Genomic DNA, 7,574 nt, shown 5'->3' with positions numbered 1-7,574 from the left:
AATGTAGAGACACTCTTAAGATTAGCAGCCATCGTCCCCATGCTAGAGGAAATGGAAAATATAATGAATAAAATCCTAAAAATATTTATGAATATTGTATAATATAATATGTTGTATAAAATGACATGTGTGGCCCTCAATAATCTCTATAGAAATCCAAATTCATTACTATGGATGAAAAGCTTTTTGAGTGAATGAGAATCACAAATTTGGATAATCCTAATAATTTTTTAAAGATTGATGCAAAGGGGGAGCTATGTGCCAATACATGGGGTGTTGAGATACTAATGCACTACTATGGAAGGCCCGTGTCCACGAGAAAATAAAAGAAACCCACACAACCAAAATTTATTGTTACAAAGGAAGTGTTTGACAATATTGTTGAGTCTAAAATTGATTATGTGAAAGAAATTACTTATAAGCTTTCCTTGGTAATTAGAGAAAGATTTCCTCAACAAGAATTACTTGAACCAATGTGTATTGTGTTTCCCAATTATTGGAGTCTTAGATGTCTAAAAGATTTTAGAGATACGTTATTGGTTTTGATAGATAAATTTTGAAAAACCAAAGAAATTAATTGGGTAACTATAAATGGAATTTTTAAAATGAATCTCATTTGAGAGAGAAGTTGTGTTGTTTTGCAGAGACAATGAACCAATAATATGATCTTATGTGAAACCCCAGAGAAGAGAGATCGATAACTAAACTTTGGAGAAATCTAGCTTAGAGTGAAATGTTGAGGGATTCAATATCAGAATATTTCAAGCATGTTGAATTATGTTTGACCATGATATTGGGGCCTATCAAGGATATGTGAGTTTTCAATGCTTTGGGGTTTCTAAAGTCAAAGTAAAGAAATAAACTAGACAAGAATTTGAAAAAATTCCCAAGGCAGCATACATTCATAATATGAAGTTAATAATTTTCCTTACAAAAGGGCACCAAAATTGTGGAGTAAGAAATGTCAAAGAAGAGGGTTGGGCAACATTTCAAATGATGAAATCAACAACTCGAGTAATAGTATTGGTAGCATTGATGTTGAAGTTGAGGATCAGGTAAGTGGAGGTGTGTAGATTGGAGAAAACATGGAGCATAATGAAGGACTCTTTGAACTTGATGATGATGAATCCAAAGATTTGGATGAAGAGATGCAATGACAACTCTAATAGTTATGGTATGATGTGGAAAATCTAAATTTATTACTTCTTAGTAATTATTACAGTCTAGTTTCTAGATTTTGGACACTATTCTTTGTATCTCATCATTTATCATGCACAACAAGTTATATCATTCTCTAAATGTCTAATATCAAACAAACATGTACATTGTATGTTAGATGATTCCATCAATAATTCAACTTTTAACATTGCTATTGATTTGTATTTGTATTATTATGGTCATATGATACATTTTTATGATACAATCCTCGATGATTTTCATTAATTTTTTAAAAATATAGTTGATATAATTCAATGAATTCATTTTGCAAAAGTTAAATTTTAATACCCAATTTCATAATCATGAGTAATTATTGAGTTTACAACCATTAGATTTAACAAATGAGCCTGAATTCCCTTCTATAGAAATAAAGGAGCAACAAAAACTTCAGGTCAATTTGCCTCATGGTCCAAGAGTAGCATCAAATTTAGTATCAAAAACATTTTTTGCATTTGCATTTGACAAGCTTGTTCAGCAAAATAGCATTTGGATTCTGCAACATTTATCCTATTCGAGAAAAAAAGTTTCAACTTTAAACTCATATCAAACCATTAGAAATAGAAATAAAATGTACACTATAAAGACGATTAAAATTATTTTGCAAGTTTTACATACTCTAATTGATGTCTTATGAGATGATTGAAGATTCAATTAGCTTTTTAAGGATGTTCAATTCTACTTTGTTTGGAATTTGAACATGTGTTATGTTATAGTAGATGACCTATAACTTTGTTAGCATCCATATTTGGAAGATTTACTTAAAATAAATGTTATATCCAATAGTGCATTCATTTAGATTTTCCAATAGTTTGATGCAATTCACAATGACTTCAAGAGTTGTATCATGAGGAAACTTGACTACTTCAGACCTCATTTTGGCCTCCAACTCTTTTTGGTAAGCTTTCTTTCCAACTAATTTTGTTGATGAGTTACTAGAGAAAGAATTAGGAAAACCAAGACAAATAATTAATTTTCTTTGTCATTCATCTTGGAAAAAATTCTCCGAAATGAGCTCAAATATTCTTATCCTTCCCTTATACTTTGACATTTTGAATGATAGATGATGTCTTTATTGATGCACAAATGCGGTCATGAATTCCATTGTTTTCTAAATACCTATTACTATTTGTGTTGATTATGTGTATAATATTTTTTATATTAAGGTCAAATCATTTTTCAATTAGTGACTTAAAACCTAGTCAGTTGTTTACATTACTATGGAGCTTCATATGCATAAAGAAGAGTCTCCCTAGCTTAGCAGAGTCTACTAGGCTCCAGAAGCATATATAAGTTGCTACTAAGCTTCATAGAATCTACCAAGCTCATTAGTGTAATCGATGAAGGTTTTAGTCTTAATCGAGCTATTTGGTGTCTATTAGGTTTATCAATGTCTACCAAGCTACAGTGTGTTAATGAAGCAGAAAAAGGTAGTGTTGACTGAGCTTCGGTGTCAACCAAGTCATCGAGTTCTTTAGTATTCACTAAGTCACCCAATGCTATCTAAGTTCCTACTACTCCAAAGTGATCAATGTGGACCTCTCATCAGTGTCAAATGAATACTAGAGTTTTCCAAGTTGACAGTGTTATTGAGTGTCAGAACATTACCCAAGTGGTCTTCAAAACCTAAGTTACAGTAGTAAGCCGACTTAGTGAAGATTGTTTGAATTAGGTATTGTAGCTAACCCCATAAGGTAATTTATTGGATTGGTATATATGTAATACATCTTAGCATACCCAATACATCGAAGTGAATCAAGCAAAAAGCAGTATGAGTGCAAATTAAGAAGGCTACAAGAAGTATAAGGAAAAGTAGAGTCTTATCTATCATAGTCAGGTGATCATTGTATTTTGAAGGAATCTTGTTTAGCAAACTGAGTTGCAGATTAGAGATCAACCACTGATTCATCCTAATAGGTGCATCAGTCAAATTCTCTAACAAGGTGGACTTAACAATCTTTTCTAAGTCTCCTAACAGAGTGCAGACTTCATTGTATGTTGTAAATCCTTTCACAAGTTGGACCTAATAGTCCTTATTGTTCCTAATAAGGCACATCACCACAAGTGGTCAATTGTAAGCTTTAACAGGCTAACTTTATACTGCAGTAATAAAGCTTGTGGGTATCATCCCCACCCCAGTTTCACTTTCTATTTGGAAGGTTTATGGGTTACCAAATATTGTGTCAAGTTTTATGAATGTTTTATTACTTTCAGTCTTTCATGCATGAAATTAGATTAGATTAGATTATATTATGAAGGTTAAATTGGTGAATTAAAGTACAAGTTTCATTAGATCTTGATTCACCTATCCCTGTCAATCACATAGTCTATATTACATTTTAAATAATTGGTATCAGATCATTGGTTCTCACATCAGGAATTTAGCATCTTGAGAAAATATTAGAGGCAATGGAAGTATATAGAATGGAGAAAATTATTGAAAATGAAAATTTGGATCTACAATTGGCCATGGAACAATTCAAGAAAATGAAAGAGAAGCTCTCTCAATCCCTGAAAAGAAGAAAAGATCTTGCAACACAGATGAATACCAATCTCTATATTGAAGAAAGAATTGAAGACATTTGTCAAGAAAAAAGTTCAAATGAAGCTGATGCAATAATCAAATATGTACTAGAAAAGAATCTTACTCTTCATGAAGAAGTCAGAAAGCTAAAGGAGAACAAGAAATTCAATTAGTCAGAATGTGTGAAGTCATGGAACAAAAGGACAAAAACAAAGAATAAATAGAAGAAAAGAATAGTGAAATTCATCAACTATCTCTTCAGTAATTGATCTAATTGATCAGCTCAATGATGCAAATCAAAGGCTTATCAACTTGAGGATAGATAATGAAAGATTGCAGAATGAGCTCAACATAGAGAAGCAAACCAATGAGAGGATGATGAAAAATCAAGAAAGCATGAATCAATTGAATGAGAAAACTCAATTTAGACACAAAGGCAAAGTTGGATTGGGATACACAAAAGAAAGTGACTCATCTCAACAAGGAGCTCAAAAGAATAAAAGACCTACTTGTAATCATTGTGGAAAGATAGGATATACATCAAACAAGTGTTGGAGCAATGGTAAATCAAGATTCAATGAAAAGTGTTACAATGTTAATCTCATATTCGTTTTGACATACAAGTGACTATACACTTAGTCATATTCATAAAGTGCATGTCGAGTAAGTAGTGTATGCTAAGCATAAGTTGTCAGATAATGTAAGCTGAGAAGAATATGCAGTATGTGCCGAGCACCAGTATGTTACAAGTACCAATATGTACCAAGCAGATAGTTAGTGTTGAGTCACTCTAGTGATGAGCAAGTTAGTATATGTCAAGTGATTCAGATGATGAGTGAATAGTGGATGTCGAGTCATTCAAAAGATGAGTTACAACATTGAAGATACAGTGGATGCTGAGCATCAGAGGCTTTAAGTGTCAAGTAAATAGTTTTGGACATAGTTATTTATAATGGCACAAACTTCTATGTAAACCATTTTTGGGCCAACTTAAGGATTATTTTGTGATTCTAGATGATAAGAACAAATATATATTGAGAATCCCTATGCAGTACATGCAACCAATCAGATTGAGGGATGTTTTAAGCAACAAAATGGGTAAATCACAATTATTGATTCTTACCTAACCCTAAGTCACCTAGGTCTTCTTAAGGAAGGAAAACCATAAAGATGCTAAGGAGCAAAGAGAGAAGTTTGCATGCATAGACAAAGCATTCATGGTGACTAAGGAGTTCTGAATTGAAATATGAAGTGCAAAATCAGTTAGAGAGATCAAAGGAAAGAAAAGAGAGGATATAAGAGATACATATGATTAGAGAGATCAAGTATAAATTAGGAAGGAGGTGATATGTTATCAAACAAAGAAGTGCTAATCGAAGGATCAAGGTTGAGACATTCTAACAATTGAATCAGTAAAATATCTTAATCGAGTAATCCTAGTAGGCTTTTGTAAATCCTTTAATAGGGTGCTTACTTCATTGTAAGTTGAAGTCCTTTAACTAGGAACACTTCTAACAGGGTGTTAAAATCCTTTAACAGGGTAAGATATAACAATCTTTGTAAGCATTTAATAAGGCAAACCTTTCACAGGGTAGATCATAGTGTATGATCAAACATTGTAACCTTCATTAGATACACTTTACAACTGCAATAGCAAAGATTTGTGGGTGTCATGCCCACCCTAGTTTTATCTTCTCATTGGAGGGTTTTTGGGTAACCAAATATCTTGTGTCATATATGTGTTGAATGTTTATTTGTTTTCATGCTATGGATGAACATGCTTAGTTTGGTATTTTAGTTTACATGAAAATTGTGAGATGGATGTGTGATGAATATTTTATTGGATAAAATTTTGAAGGACCGATTCACCCCCCCACCCCTCAGAGTTTACATTCCCTGTTGTATTTTCAACATAGTTGTAACAAACTAGGACATAGAGTAATTGAATGCATAGAGAAATCTAAGTTTGAAGGAAAATGTTTCAATTGTAACAAGTAAGGACATAAATCTTTAGAATGCAAGACCTAGAAATGGAACCCTTTAGAAAAAAATGTCAAAGCTATATTTGGTTGGGATTACAACACATATGTCACTATTGTGTTGAGTATGAGCACATTGGAGCAAATTGCATAAAACATCACATCAGGAAGAGAGGCACTACAAAGAGATGTTTTGTATGTACAAAAATTGGACATCTTACCAAGAACTGTATGAATCAAGGAAGGGTTGAAGATGAAAAGAAAGCAAAGGCTAACAATATCGGAAGTCAAATAAGGAAGCAATGGGTAAAGAAGTCTCCATAGAATGAAAGCTAGTGTAATGAAATTGTTGACACCCAAGTCAATGAGTTGGGTGACTTAACCATTTCAAACTAGTTATTTATGGAGATTAGTAGAACTATGATTCAAAAGGAGACATCTCACATCAGTTCTAGTCACCAAGCAAAAAGGTCCATATCAGTGTTTCAGATGCATTGGGATCACCTAGTTGGAATAATAGTTGAAGTGATATCTTAGATCTTATTGAGCATGGTCAGGTTACAAGACCTAATTAAGCTTAGATGCAGATGGTGAGATAAGAGTTCTTATTAAGTTGAAGACTCTACCGAGTTTGAACTTCTTACTATGTTAAAGCTCTCTTTGAGTTTAGAGACCTTACCGAGTCGAAAGTATCTTCTAAGCGATGAAGACTTAACTAAGTTGGACAACTTATCATTGAGATAACTATTGTATGATGTATAACTGATGACTTAAAGAAAAACTTTTGTTAAAAAGGAGAAATCAAAGATTATTATTTTATCACAAATTTTCAAAGCTAAGAGTGTAGAGTATTCCTGAGCCCCCAAGTGATTTAGAGAAATTTCATTGAAGTTTATTCTTGCATCTAAAATATTAATGAATAGTATGACATCTTCCATTAGCAAAGTGAAGAAAGTTTCAGAAATATTGGTGCGAGGTGTTGATTGCAAAGCCCCAACATTCAAATTGAGTCTAGCGATTGCAGAAGAACTTGAGCCAGTTGGAGCTCAATCATAAATCCCTCCTAAGGTACTTCTAATTCAAGATATTTGGTCATATTATCACTATTCTATCCAAGAACTAGGAACCCTAGAAATGAAACCGACGTATAATGAGTTGTGTGTGGATGGGAATTTGAAACCTGAGCACAAGCAGTTGGAAACAAAAGGTTTAATGCATATCCTACATATGCTAAGAGATTTTCAAGGAAAGTGGATTAAGTTTATTCTAAGTTGAGTTCAAAACATGCATTTGTGGTTGGATCAACCAATTTAGATCACTGAGAAGATGATTCATAGAATCATAGGGTTGTTTATGCTTAACAAGGAAAAAAGCACTAAAACCCTAGGTCAGGTCAAACTAGCTAAAAGGACTCTTGTCAAGTGGGATGGCAAAGGGATGAAATTGAATGGTGTAACTAACATGGACATCAAATTTGGCATCCATATTATTTCCCACAAGATCTATAGCTCGAGTCGTCTGAACAATGTTTCATGTGAAGCTATTAACCTAACATACAAAGTGGTAAAGAACAACTTGTCTTTTGACCTTGCCAAGTTGTTGTTGATGTAAGTTTGGATCAATTTTGACCTATTTTTTCTATTATGTAAAAATATTTTTCCCTTCCAAAGGAACTATGGCATGGAAGAAGGATACAACAGTTGTTTTATCAATTTAATGAATTTATATCTAAGATGGGTGATAATTTTGAAAGAATTATGGATGCATATTTTGAGACTTTTAAGGAGAAAATGCAAAGTAGACACAGAATTCCTAAGAAGCTAGTGAAAGGCTATGAGAAAGATATGTATTTTCTT

Source organism: Cupressus sempervirens, chromosome 10 (genome assembly GCF_028749045.1).
Source record: "Cupressus sempervirens isolate cs-2001-9-10 chromosome 10, ASM2874904v1, whole genome shotgun sequence".
Lineage (NCBI taxonomy): Eukaryota > Viridiplantae > Streptophyta > Pinopsida > Cupressales > Cupressaceae > Cupressus > Cupressus sempervirens.
This window is presented reverse-complemented; position numbering follows the sequence as displayed.